Source organism: Tamandua tetradactyla, assembly GCF_023851605.1.
Source record: "Tamandua tetradactyla isolate mTamTet1 chromosome 22 unlocalized genomic scaffold, mTamTet1.pri SUPER_22_unloc_3, whole genome shotgun sequence".
Lineage (NCBI taxonomy): Eukaryota > Metazoa > Chordata > Mammalia > Pilosa > Myrmecophagidae > Tamandua > Tamandua tetradactyla.
Window position 1 is genome coordinate 499,025 of NW_027518253.1, and position 15,229 is coordinate 514,253.

Consider the following 15,229-nt stretch of genomic DNA (forward strand, 5'->3'; position numbering starts at 1 on the left):
TCTCCATACTTCATGCTGAATCCATACTCCCAACCCCATTCATACACATTTTTGAAGAACCATGTGAAAATCAATTTTCATTATCTATAAAGAATGGTTAAAGAAGAACAAATGAGATATATCAAGTTTTATAAATCTCCATTATAAGGATCACATTCTTAGATAGCTTTGACCATACTATGGACACAAATAAGAAAATGTAATAGAAATACATCTTCACACAGTAAAATATAAGTTTAGCAAATAAATCTAAGGTTAAGGTTTTCATCTTCTCTTTAAATATGGATTAAAATAAAATGATTGGGCTGCATTAATCTGAATTATCGAGAGTTCAGATTTTCAGACTTACCTTCACCAGAGGAGAACAGCAAATGAGTGATGTCTCAACATTTATAATATACTCTTGAATTTTTGGAGCATCTCCCTAAGGGACCAACCACGTAATTATGAAAGAAACAATAATCAAAATTCTAGAAATGTCTCATGGATAGGATAGGGAAGAAGTACTAATTGCAAGAATAATTCCTATAATGGAATCAAGAGATCCAAATTGTCTACCAATTTCCCAGTAAAATAATCAAATGTGTAAGTTTTACTGTTTTGAAAGTGGAAATCTCTGAAGAGTTAGTCCCTTTTTCAGAGTGAAAGAAGAGTTAAACAATGTCATAGATATTAGAGAGACTCTCATTTAAAAAACTATGCCTTAAAACAAAATTAAATATGCTGGTAATTTTCTCTGCCACTAATTCCCCTTTAAATAGGCAAATAAATAGCATCTTTTAAAATGCATCTGCTGAATTTTTGAATTTGAACACCTTTTCAATGATCACTTTTTCCACTTTTTATTGTAATAACAATTGTGCCGATCAAAATTTTCCACTTTAACAACTTTCGATTTTATCATATCAATTAATCCTCACTAATTACATCACCAGGAATGGGTCAATCTATTGTTTTTACTCCCAATTTGAGTGTCTCTCTTTCAAAACACAGGTCTTCAGCTTAACTTTCCTATGTTCTTGACAGAAATATGTTGCCCAACAAATATTTGTGAAACATATGAGACAATTCATTCAGTTTTGTTTTATTGACATAGTTTCCTGATCACTTTGTTCATGGCTTCTTTCACATCCTTGTTCCTCAGACTGTAGATCATGGAGTTCAGCATGGAATCACCGTGGTGTAAAACATGGCCACCATTTTCCGCTGCTCCACAGACTACTCTGTGGGCTGCCTGAGATACATGAATACGAGGGTCCCATAAAATATGGTAACAGCTGTCAAGTGGGACCCGCAGGTGGAGAAGGCCTTCTTTCTCCCATCAGCACAGCGCATGTGTAGAATAGTGATGAGAATGAACAGATAAGAGATGATAACTATCATCAGTGAATATGTGAAGTTAATGCCTGCAAGTATGATCATTTTATATTCTTTTAAAAAGGTCCCAGCACAGGCCATTTTGATGAGAGGTGGGTCTGCACAGTAGAAGTAGTTGATTTCAATTTTCCCACAGAAGTACAAGCCATATGTCCATAGCATTGCTGCCAGACTAGTCAGAAAACCATATATGTAAGGGAAATAAATCAGTCGAATACAAACAACCCTTGGCATTCCACTGCCATAGAGTAGGGGGTTTCCAATTACCATATATCTATCGAAGGCCATCATAGCAAGAATAAAAATTTCTACATGCACAAGGGCAATGAAGAAAAAACACTGTACTAAACAACCTGCATAAGAAATAGTTTTTGTCTCTGATAACAGATTTTCCAGCATTTTAGGGGTGACATTGGAAGAAAACCAGATATCAATGAATGACAAATGGCTGAGATAAAAGTACATGGGACTATTAAGTTGTGGACTGGCCTTAATTATCATGATTGTACCCAAATGGCCAACAATGGTGATAAAATAGACCATGAGAAAAATAATGAAGAAGAGAACTTGCCATTCCTTGCAACTAGTTAATCCCAAAAGGAAAAACTCTGTCACATCAGTGAAATTGAGCATTGTTGTAGTCATAAACCAGTAGTAGTTTAAAACTTGTGTAATCTAAAAGGAAAAAAGTGAAAAAAAAATCAGGAATTATTCATTTCTTAATCTATATATTGATTTTTTATCCATGGTTCCTGTCATTGCCACTTTATTGAGTATCTGTGACTGCACTTTTTCATTGTTTACAGCAAATGTTTTTGGTGCATAAGTTTTGCTATGTTGAAAGCATTAAAGCTAAGGAATAGGCTCTTTGAAGATAATTTAGATACATGAATACATAGATACTATTATATAGCAATTATAAAAAGTAATGGGCTTGAAACATTAGGGTGCTAAACATTTCATTGGTCCAACGTCCAAGACTACTTCTTAAACATCCTCTGTTGCCAAGGTTGTTTGGTATTTTCATATTTTTAGAGATATTTATGAAGGGTTAGATAGCTGTTTTTAACAGAATTTAGAAATCATCTTATACCTCTTGTCTCTTTTATCATTATAAGAATGTTCTCCATCATTAGAGATGGAAGCTACTGAATCATATAATTCATCAGCCCAAAATGTCAGATAATCTAACCTCATTCTTGCCATAATTTAAATTGAAAAGGGGGCAAATCGATCATAATAGCCACCCATTTCAACTATAAAATGATGAATCACTTATTCACATTAATGCATTATGTACAGTACCTGGATAGAGATTCCCCCATATCTAGCATGCAATTATAATCTACTAGAGAACAGCATTGCTATGTTCTGTTGATTCAAATGTGAGAAAGACAAGGAGATTAATGTCAGCATTTGTGCAAGAGCTAATTCTAATGAATACTTTCAAAACTTGTGATCTATTATTATAGAGTTATAATGGGAACAGAAATTGGGAAGTGATGCACTCAATTTCAGAGATTCTTTGGAATCTAAGAAAACCTGAATATTTTGAAAACGTATTTTCAAATTATAGGTTGTATAAAATGAACATTTTAGTAGAACAATGTTTCTCAAAATATATTACTGATAATACATTAATATCTTGCATGATGGCAGTAGAAATTATGGAGAAAAAACATGTGTTCCTTCATCAAATAATAACGGGAAATCTTTACACATTATCTAATCTCATAGGGATATACAATCTACTGAAATATAGTCAAACTATTAGAAAATTCATGAGAAAGAAATAGGTGAAAGTTAAACTAACATTTACTTAGCTTTAAAATTTTTAAAAATTATATGAGATTACATCAACATCATTGATCATTCATGCTCTTTAGAATAGAGAACAATTTTTAAATATGAATATTAAAATTTTTTTTCAGTAAGACAATGGATTTGTTGAAGATGAGAGTTAGGCCATGCCCTCTGATAGCTACATGTCATCTTTAGGGCAAATGGTAGGTCCTAATTTCTTAGTTTTGTCCTCCAGAATTATACTTTTATTCAACAATTTGTTGGACTCTATCCACAATTATCACTAGACAATCATTAAGAAAGAGAGCAGGTAAGCAGGTTAACCTCAATGCTGTGGTAAAAATAAGCAGACTCATATCCAGAAAAGTGATTCCTAATTTCCACCCATCACCCTTGGAAAGAAAATTTGTCCTTTTTATATTCAAGAAGAAAGCTGCAATTCAAAGTGACTTAGACTCTACATGGAGAGTCTCATGTTAAGTAATAAAAATTTATGGCATTAACAAGTGGATTAATAAAAAAATTAAAGAACAATGGTCTAAAATTGGATAAACTGCTTTGGAACATATGAGCTGGAAAATTAATCTCTAAGACCCTTTGTTTTATTGTACAAAACACACCTCCCCTCTCACTTACAATAGAAGTAGGTTAACTAAGATAGTGTGTGTGTTTATATATATATATATATATATCACTGAAATAGTGGAACATAACAAAACATTTAGAAGCAGATTCACACAAACATGGGCAACCAGCTTTTTTTATGCCATATGATTTTAAAATCGTCATCAAAGTCCGGTGTTACTGTGTTACTGGATGACAGTTCAACAACTTCAGGTATTTCCTTCTGGCTATTCTAAAACACTGGATACTAACAAAGAAGCATCTATATAATGTCAGTAGTCACAGTCATCTGTTACACCCTAATTTCTCCATTATACATCCTCTTTCTCATTAGATCTTCCTCTCAATCTTCAGGGAACAATAAAATTACTACAAAAAAAATTTCATAGATACTTAGAGTCTAGAGCATTCCCTAAAATTTTCAGGAATGCTGTTGGTTGGGGCATGACATACTGTGGTTCAACTAAAATTTAAACATTAAAATTTTCTAAAATTATGAACTGGTTTTTCAACTTTCCCTGTCATCCTCAACTTTTCTTTATGATTTTTTTTGAGGTGGGGGCATGGGAAAGAATAGCAAGATGGAAAGCAACATGAAACAATACCTATCTTTTGTGTTGGATATATGCCTCTTAGTGTGTTGCTGTATACTCAGATTTGAATATGTTCCTCACAGTTCTGGGGGTGTGGTGGGAATATTTTTTGAATACTCCAAATATGCTCCAGGATTACTGTGAGATGCTGGTGAGGATCAGCCATGGAGGAGGGCAGAAATAAGAAAGAGAGATGCCAGATAATAATGCTGTCTTAATGAAAAGATGTGCATTCAATGTGAGAAAGATGAATTTCCTGAACAGGAAAATTTGGAGTTTGAATGTACAATAAGATATATTTCAAGTGAGAAATTGATTATAATACATTTTAGACACTATGATAAGTGTTAGAAGAAATACAAATGAGTGGAGGTTCTGCATCTAGAAAGAGATTACAACCATCTCAACGTATCATACCTACTTTGTGTTTTAATAGTATTTGCCATTGATTGCCTATGTTTTTCAACCTCAGTTCATTTTCAAAGATTAGCATAGGAGAATTGTTATTTGACAGATCTATTGTGTGGTAGCAAGGAAGAGACAAACCACATGCAAGAAGGATACAAAAGATGGTGTTGGTGTTTTCAAAAAATGAAATATGAGACCATCTTACTGATGTGTAGCCAGGTGAGAGATAACAATGCTGAAACCATTGGAAACTGCAATGCTGAGATCTATCTCTGGATCTGTTTTTACAGACCTTAGGAGCACTGCAGGATTTTTCTTACCATCCAAGGCAAAGATACATACAACCTTCCCCTATTGTATCAGAATTTATTTCAAATTAAATTACCAATAAATGTGTTTTCTTCCCCCAGAACAGGTGTGAAGCAATCTTGAGGAGTTCATTAGTCAAAGAGATCTATTTCCATTGTCAGACTTAGGTTGAACTTTGGCGTCTTGATTTATTTTATGAATGTAGGCAAATTTTGTCTTGTTTCTCTGTTTTTGCATTGTCTGTGCCTTAGTAGCATGTAACAATAGCAATATTATCCATTTCACTGGGTGTTTGTATGAAGAGAGATATTGCACATTGACATATAATATAAATGTAAAGGGTGATACTTATTAAATACCCTCTTGGAAATTGAAGCTATTATTGATAGTTTATAATAATCATATAACCAAATCTCAAATCATATAACCAAATCTCTATTGAAACTTTACCTCTACTTTTCTTTTTCTCTCTCCCTTTCCATCTGTCTCTTACAAACACACATACACACATTTTAAAGAATAAAAAAAAGAAAATATAAGATACATATTCCATGCAACAATTCCAGATTGAAATATTTAGACCTACCAGAAATGAAGAGAAACATATTCCCAGTAAGAATGCTGAGTTAAACAGTGATTGCTACAAAATGAACAGTGAGAAACTTATATTGGGCAAGGGAACAATACTTATGTGAGGTCTCCTTGAAATGTTCACTTAGAAAATAAGGAGCAATTAAGAAGTTTCTCCCAGAAAAGTCTCTTGGGAAAGTACCTCTCTAGAGAAATAGTCAACTATTATTGTTGTTTTTTATTTATTTATATTTAATAACAGATCCATGTACTTTTCTTCTTTTTCAAGCTGTAGCTATTTTGAGTGAACCTGGGATCAAAAACCAAAATTTGCTTTGGGTTTGTGTCATACTCAAATCGTTGATAGGGTTATTCAACCTGCATATGCCAATCTTATGTTCTGTAATTCATGGTGTGTTCCACTCCCACTTGGCTTTTCCAGTTATAGATGAAACCAATGTAATCTCTTATAATTAAAATTATAGTATATAAAAACAGGAATAAACTATCTGCTTCAACTCCTTTGTTTTATAATAAGGAAAAGGAGGTGCATGACAATAATAATAGCAATAAGAATGCTTTTTTTAAAATTAATGCATTGCCAGATACTATGCTAATTTTATTCAGTTTAATTCTAATGTAACTTCCCCCTGAGAAAATAATTGTATGACCACTTTATTCCTTCATTTTAAGACTTATGGAGAAAATTTCTGGTTTCCCCCCAAATCCATTCTTTGTTTTCCATTTTAATAGTATTTGATTAGAAGGTCATCCTGTATAAAGTCTATAATTCCCAGCCTTCCTTCTGATGAGTTGACAATGTTCTATCCCATAAATTTAAATGGAAGTGTTAAAAGACAATTTCTTGCCTTTCTCAGAAGCAAGGTGCAGGATCTATCCCTTTTCCTTTCCAATGCTGTCATTCTGCTACATGAAATGTGCATGTGAGTTCTACAGTTCCATCTAAGACCATACAGATGAGAGTTAACCCCATCAATGGCAGATCAGAAGAATGCTTACATCTTGACTTTTATGTAAAAAAGAAATAAAAATGTCTCTTCCTTAAGCCACTGCTATTTTGACTTCTGTTGTTAGCAACCAGACCTAATTCTGAGACAGGTCTTTTTGCATTGGCCTTTCCACTATCTTGACTGTCCTTCCCCCGAGACTTCATGTAATTGCATTCTCCAATTCACCACCTAGGGAGACCTCCTTGAGAACTTCAGGAACTCCTGACCATAACTTACCACTGTGGTTATCCAACTAGCATCTGTCACTTTCTAAATTTTTATTTGTGTGTCTATTTATTGTCTATGCCCATTTCATCTGAAACTGAAGCTTGTGAATGCAGGGATCTTAACTGTCTTGGCCACAGCCCTGCCTCATACCTATAGCAATACTTAACACATGGGGCATGCCAATAAGTAGTTTTTGAATGAAAAAAATGGATAAAGTGGTCAGCCTTTTTAATAGGGAAGCTGCATAGGTAGCAGCAGCGCATATCTAAGCATCAGTCAGATACTTTTCAAAATCACATTGAAAAGCCTGAGGTATACAATGAGGTCATACTTTGGAGTTGAAAAGCACTAAAGTTCTGCAAATTACAGCTCTGTGTAAATCTTGAGAGACTTGTACCTGAGAGAATAATTACTGGTTTAAGAGAATAATTGCACCACTTAGAGCTAGGAAGTTACCATCCACAGAGTCTCAAGCCTAGCACTATAATGGGTAATCTATCTATTATGGGTTCTATGAATTGAGAATTCCTTTTAATTACAAATAATGTTTTAATTCTCTCTAATGTTGCATTAAGTTTAAATTTAATGTCAGCCTCTACAAGATACCAAATCACACTTAATGTGATTCCTCTGGATTTTGTGTCAAAACTGTGGTTCTCAATGTACGAAAATGTGAAAACCATTCATTTAGCACAGGGATATCTGGTAGGACAACTTTCACAAAACAAAAAAGTGAATTTTCATTATTCACATCCTAATCACAGTCCTCTCCAGACTGCAAAGAATATAGCTCAACCCATGAGCTATCTATATGACTCTGGTAAAAATTAATTTCTCTTTTCCTTGAGTCTCCTCAGGTAAAATTAATCATGTCTTCTGTTGTATTTCCAAAGCAGTTAGCTTTTATTGCTATTTGTAGTCACCACATTGTTTAAAGACCATTTTAAGTGCATACTTCATGATGCTAGACTACTAACAATTTGAAACAAGACACAGTGCCATATTCATCACTGTATCCCTGATAATTATGTAATTATCACATCTAAGCAATTTGCTAGATATTGTGGAGAATGCAGACAGGTGTGTAACATTTCCTGTCCTGTTGCCTTCCAATTGAATGTGGATGTCTAAGTTCTAGCACAGGAGATATTTGTGAGAATGTTGTGTACAACTTGAGGTCAAGCTGTTTTTTTGTTTAAAGAAAGAGGTTATGCTCTCCTCCTTTTATCACTTTTAGGTCTTCTGCATTCTGTTGCTTGGAATGTAGTCAGAGTGATGAGGTATCTTAATCCTGCAAAACATGACAAACTGAGAGAAGGAAGAAGCTGTCTTCCTGGTGAGCACATGGAAGAACCAGGCCATGCCAGGCTGCACTGCCCCCTTACCTGACAGAATAGACATCTGTCCACCCAATGTAGTTGGTGTCTCTATTGCATGCAGTTAAATGAATGCTGTATTTATACATTTAAACTGTAGATAGAAAATTAATAGAAGAGAGTTAGCATGCCAAATCTAAATTCAGTGCTTACGTTCTGGTGCTAAGAAGAAAATCAGTAAAACCCTCAAAAAGGCAGAGAGGCTCTTCCTTTGTTTGCTTTACAGGGCTATTGAACTGATTTTATTTCCCAAGATTGTTAACTTTCCTCTATTTTTAAAAATCTCTATTTTCAACTACTCTACCTTCATGTTCCATAATCTCTTTTTATAGCTTCTATCTTTTTGTTTCTCTATGCTGAAATCAGAACAATTTCTTCATCTCTATTTCAGCCTTGCTAATTTCCTTTGCTGTTGTGTTTTATATTATCATTATAAATTTTAAAAATTCTGCTACATATTTTTATTTCTAGTTGTTCTCTTTGATTCTTTTTCACATGAACTCAGTTGACTTCAAATCTCTTTACTTCCTCATAAATTTAAGTTAACTTTAATAATTTTTGTATGCTATATGGTGGGGGTCACATTTCATTTTTTTTCCCATGTAAGTATCTTCTTATTGCAGCACTGTTTGTTGAGTTTTTTGTTTTTTCATTTAATTTTTCATTCCTTTGCTTGTTTGTTTGGGAAGTATGTTGGCCAGGAATCAAACCCAGGTCTCATGCATGGCAGGTAAGAATTCTACCATTAAACTACCCTTGCACCCCTAATATTTTTAAATCTTTTAAATATTATAAATAAATGATATCTTAAGATGAGGTTTATCCTGTCTCAGATTCTTTTGACTCATGCAGTCAGGATCTCTTGTCATTGAAGCATTCAATAAAAGATAATAAACAGAATTGTGAGGTAACACCCAGCAGACCTGCAATTGAGATTTGGCCTAAAACCAGTTTAATGTCTCTTGCACACTTCTCCCACATGAACATTATAAACAGAGTTGAATAAGTATGAGGAGGGGGTCTGAACCTTAGACCTACTAAGGTAAAGCATGGAGAACTATTTTTCCCTAACTCCAAATGAAGAGGGAAGATTTCAGTGTGGTCATTTGAACAGTTAAATGCATATCCCCTGAAGTTGAAGTCTAAAACTAGAAAAAGAAAAATTTAAAAAAGGGATAAAATAACTTGCTACCTGTTTTGATAACAGAGCAAGGAAATTGTGCTGCCACTTGGAATACCAGATTTTTCACAGCAAAGGATGTGTGAGAAATAAAGGAACATTCTTCACTTCAAGAAAACTTCAATTCAAGGTTAAAGCAGTGGAAGAAAAGACTTTCTGAAAATGAAAGTGTCCCAGGTAGGGAAGACTCCTTGTTTGAGTATACAGAATCAATTTGTGAGAATAAGAGTAAAGAAAAGAATTTCTTGCTCCTTTTACCTATTTAGTCTCCCTGTTCCCCACAATTTGGATATTCTGAGGTAAAAAACAACAAATTGGAATTGGGAGACTTGAACTGAGTGAGGGAAAAAATAAACATTTTAATACCATCTTTACTTAATGAAGATTTCCTATTTTTGGCAGCCCCATTCTGGAGAAGTAGGGCAAGGCAGAGGTTTTATTCTCTGTAATGAAAAAGAAATCTAGTAATATCTAAGTCTGGATATTTTCAAATACCAAATTAAGACAGTTGGAACATAAAGTGTTCCATTACTGATGAGTGGCCAGTAAATTAAAAAAGCAAAAGAAAACATAAGGCCATCAGATTTTTTTATCCAAGGAAAGAAGAAGGACTTCTCCCTCTTAGAATATTTTAAAGCAACAACAGAGATAATACAATGCCCTTTGGGTTCAATATAATGATTATTTTCTATATGCAATAATTTTAATATTTGAAAAATTTGCAGGTTTGATTTTTTGGTGTTTTTTTTTGTTTTAGTTTATTACTCTCACTCTTGGTGCCCTATTTCCTCAAGTGCCCTATGATTGTTGGTTGTGATTTAATATGTGTTGAAATTTTAGCTATGAGAATTCTTACTGATTTGGGATGAAAAAATGTTCCTCTAGAAATATATTAAATTAGTTTCAACCAGGAGCCTGGGAGGCTTTCTATCTTAAGAACATATTAAACAAAATTATTGGCTTAGAGTTTTTAAGACAAGAATAAAAATATAAATGCACAATGTAAACTTGTAAGAGAGAAGCTTGTGACAATCATTTCTTAGGGAAATTTCCTCGACTCGCCTTTCTATTTCTCTCACTTCCCTTTGCTCTCCTCTCTTCACCAAGACTAAGCTTGAGTAGCAGACAAGTCTCTTGTCTTTTCCATTTAAAGGAAAGATACTTTTTTATTGAAACTTTATTCATCAAAGAAAAGATTATAACCCTTTAGGGTTGCAAGTGATGCAAGACTCTATTTGTAAGACTCATACATAAGCCATCATTTTAAGTGGGTCCTTTCGCTCTCCTATGCTTGCCACTTGGCAAAGATCTTAATCTTAGAGGATCCTTACTTTAAAAATAGTTAACATTCCTGAATTTTTCATTCTGTTTCAGTTTAGTTTCCAATAATTTACACTATTGCCAGATGACTTCTACATGCTTAAAAGATTTTAATGCTATCTACTCTTCCATTTTGTCAGAAACAACAGTCTTCAAATTTACATAAATTAATTGATCTGTGTTCCAGAATCCAAATGATTTGTTCCATTTATGGGTGGTGTTTTATGGTCTGTAATTCTGAAGTTGCATATACCATCTTCATTCCCTTGGAAAAATTCAAGACTGTTCTTTCTTTGTAAAATCTGTTATAATTGACAGCTCTATGACAGACATTAGAAATTTAAGACTGGCACAAAAGTTTAAAAAAATTGGGTAGATGGAAATACTAGTGGTCAATGAGAGGGAGGGGTAAGAAGTATGGTACGTATGAGTTTTTTTCTTTTTTTCTTCCTTTTCCTAGAGAGATACAAATGTTCCAAAAATGGTCTTGGTGATGAATACACAACTATGTGGATGATATTGTAAGCCATTAACTGTATACCATGTGTTCTAGTTTGCTAGATTCCAGAATGCAGTATACCAGAAATGGAATGACTTTTAAAAAGGAGAATTTAGTAAGTTGCTAGTTTACAGTCCTAAGGCTTTGAAGTGGCCCAAACAAAACAGTCTATAGAAAGGTTCAATCTAAGGCACCCAGGAAAAGATACCTTGGTTAAAGAAGGCCGATGACATTCATTTCTCTCTCAGCTGGGAGGGGACAGTGTGAACCTGGCAACATCTGCTAGCCTTCTCTCCAGGCTTCTTGCTTCATGAAGCTCCCTGGGAGGTGTTTTCCTTCTTCACATTCAAAGGTCACTGGCTGGTGGTTCTCTCATCCTTCTGTTGTGGTTCTTCGGATCTCTCTTCCTTCTCAAAATGCACTCTCTCCAAATGTCTTTCCTTCTAGAGGATTCCAGTAAACTTATCAAAACTCACATAGAATGGCTGGACACATGTCTCCATCTAATCAAATTTAATACCCAGTATTGATTGAGTCACGTCTTTGTAGAGATAATGTAGTCAGGTTTCCAACCTATAGTACTGAGTAAAGATTAGAAGGAGTTGAAACAACCATTGCTCCCACAAGATTGATTAGAATTAGAACATGTTTTTTTGAGGGTACATAAATCCTTTCAAACCAGCACACCATGTATGGAATGTTTGTATGTTATGAATGCTTGTATGTTAGTATGTTAAGTTTTATCAATAAAAATATTTAAAAAAATAAAATTAAAATTAAAAAAAGAAAGAAATTTAGGACTGGTAGGCTAAACCAGTGGAAAAGGAGTGCATTGAAAGAAAATTTAGTTGAAAATTCATTGATGCTGTTCTTTGAATTTCTAGAGACAGTCATCTATTTATATGTTTGGCAACTTAACTTTAGCAGTTCCTGAAATACTGAAGTGGAATTACAACAAGAGAAATAAATACATTTCTCTAATATAGAATAGAATCAAGAAATCAAGGATATTTTCTCTTTTATTCACTGAGAACAAATAACTAAAACAATGTTTGGAACATAATAAGCAGTCAATAAATATTTATTACATAAATGAGTGAATTATTTATAAACAACAGATTAGAATGCTGAGAATTAGACAAAAATAAATATAAAGTAATTAATGTAAATTTTAGCAAGTTTGGTATATCTGACTGCATAACCATTTAAGCTATTAGCATATTTTAATCAAAAGATGAAAAATATAAAATGGGCAATGAGTCTTAATTTAATTAGCAAATATCAATTAGGCTCTTATAGCAAAGATACTTAATCAGTAATGATTAAGACAAAATGGTCTCTTCTCTTGTGGACTTTAAAGTTCAGTGAGTTAATACTCTTATACATAGAGTTCATAGACAAATAATTACTTCAACTCAAATTATATGTTTATCCTAACAGAAAAATAGATCATATAAACACAATTACATTAATTCAAATGTCCAGCACTCATGTAATATTTAACTTCACTAGTAATACTCAGCAATACTTAAATTAAAATGAAATATTATTACATCTTACAAATTGACAAAGTTTTATAATCCATGGTGAGAACACAGAAATATGAGTCTCTTATTCAATATTCTTTGTTAGGTTTCTAGAATTACAGAAATAGAAATGTTTATATTTGTAGAGACTACATCATTGTAGAAGATTAAAGGAAATTGGGAACCAGGGGTGGGCAGAAGAGAGGATACTGGAGCTGTCTGCTTGATTTCTAGTATGTGTAGCCTTTTAGTCTTGAGATTGCCTGAGTTCACATCTGTTTAAAACTTTTTTCGACAAATCTAATGCATGCATGCTCAGGCAGGAAGGAAGAAATGTGTGGTATAAAGTGTGCTTTTAAAGTCAGATATAAAATGTATGACAAGGTAAAAATGAGCATGCTAGTACTATTACAGGACAGCTAGTTTCTGCTTCCACCAAATAAAACCCTAAATTAAAAACATAGAGAAAAAACAAATAAATATATCTCTCTATGTCCCCAAAATATTATGAAAGTAAATTGCCAAAATCTAATTAAAGAAGCACATTTCAAATTTCAGAACATTGGTGAGAAAATATCTTCACTTTATTATAGTCATTATAAGATGAATGTTAAAAGGAAAACATAGGATATTGTGTTAATTAATGCAAAGTAACAGAAATGGAGTGGCTTTTATAAAGGGAATTTAATAAGTTATAAGTTTACAGTTCTAAACCTATAAAAATGTCCAAATAAATGCACCAACAAGAAGTTACTTCCAATCAAGAAAGACCAATGGGTCAGGAACACCTCTGTCAGCTGGAAAGGCATGTGACTGGAACCTGCTGGTCCCTTGCTCATGGGCTCCTTATTTTTGGCATCTGTTCCTGTGAAGTTTCCTCACTTTGCTTCTATGGGGGTGGCTTTTGTCTCTTGGCTTCCCTTGGCTCTCTTCAGGTTCTCATTTGCTTAACATCACATGATGATGTCTGTTGGGCTCTGAGCATCTCCAAGCATCCCTGTCTCTATTTTCAGCATCTGTGTCAGCTCTGCTCTGAAGTTTCTGTCCACTTTCTGTTGGCTCTGAGCTCTCTCTAAAGTGTTTGCTCTTTTTTTTTTTTAATTAAAAAAAGAATTAACAAAACAATTAGAAATCATTCCAATCTACATGTACAATCAGTAATTCTTAATAACATCACATAGTTGCATATTCATCATTTCTTAGTACATTTGCATCGATTTAGAAAAAGAAATAAAAAGACAACAGAATAAGAATTAAAACAATAATAGAAAGAAAAAAAAACAAAAAAAAACAAAAACAAAAAACCTATACCTCACATGCAGCTTCATTCAGTGTTTTAACATAATTGCATTACAATTGGGTAGTATTGTGCTGTCCATTTCTGAGTTTTTATATCCAGTCCCGTTGTACAGTCTGTATCCCTTCATCTCCAATTATCCCTTCTCTTTTTTTTTTTTTAATTAACGGAAAAAAAGAAATTAACCCAACATTTAGAGATCATACCATTCTACACATGCACTCATTAATTCTTAACATCATCACATAGATGCATGATCATCTAAAGTACTCCAGTGAACTAATCAAAACCCACCTTCATTGGTTTAGTCACAAGTCCATCTAATCAAAAGATCATACCCACAATTAGGTGTGTGACATCTCTGTGAATATAATTTAATCAAAAAGTTTCCACCCTACAATACTGAATCAGGATTAAAAGAAATGGCTGCTCCCACAAGATCAGATGAGGATTAAAACATGGCTTTTCTAGGGCACATAATACTGTCAAACAAGCAAAGATATTAATAAGTGCAATTGACTCATATACATTTGAAAGTAAAAACTCATGAAGTAACTAGTTATAATGATTAATGTTGCAGAAATAGACTTTTTAACAGATTTCAACTAAAATATTCCATTGTCAGGGATGTTGTCATTAATTATAACAGTGGTTTACAATGTATTGGTACTCAATTTAAACATTTGTAAATAATAACATATAATCCAGAGCTAAAATCTATCCTAAGTGCAAGAATGAACAATTATAATTCTTTTAAAAGCAGAACTATAAGGGTGGATAATGAAATATCAAACAGCCATGAATAAGAATTCTCTATTCCAAAATAAACACTGAATCTTACATTGCATGAACAGGAAACATGGTAGATAAATTCTCATAATATTTTTTGTCATTTCAGATTTCACAGACCCAGAATGTTCTGGATTTACAGCATGCTTTTCCTGTTTATTATATCATTATTCTCTTTCCAATTGTATATTATTTTTTCTCTATTCACTGAAAATATAAGTTTCACTTTTCCTCAACTTATCCAGAAGAAATAATTAAGTCTATCCCTTCTGTTGGACTGTGTATTTTATCATATATGGCAAATTTCCATTTTATTTAGT

The 15,229-nt window shown here is 33.2% G+C and overlaps 1 pseudogene; it reads right to left on the minus strand.

Moving 5' to 3' along the window:
* Positions 1-1,084: 1,084 nt before the first annotated feature.
* Positions 1,085-2,010, minus strand: LOC143672963 (olfactory receptor 5M3-like; annotated as a pseudogene).
* Between the last annotated feature and the right edge of the window lie 13,219 nt (positions 2,011-15,229).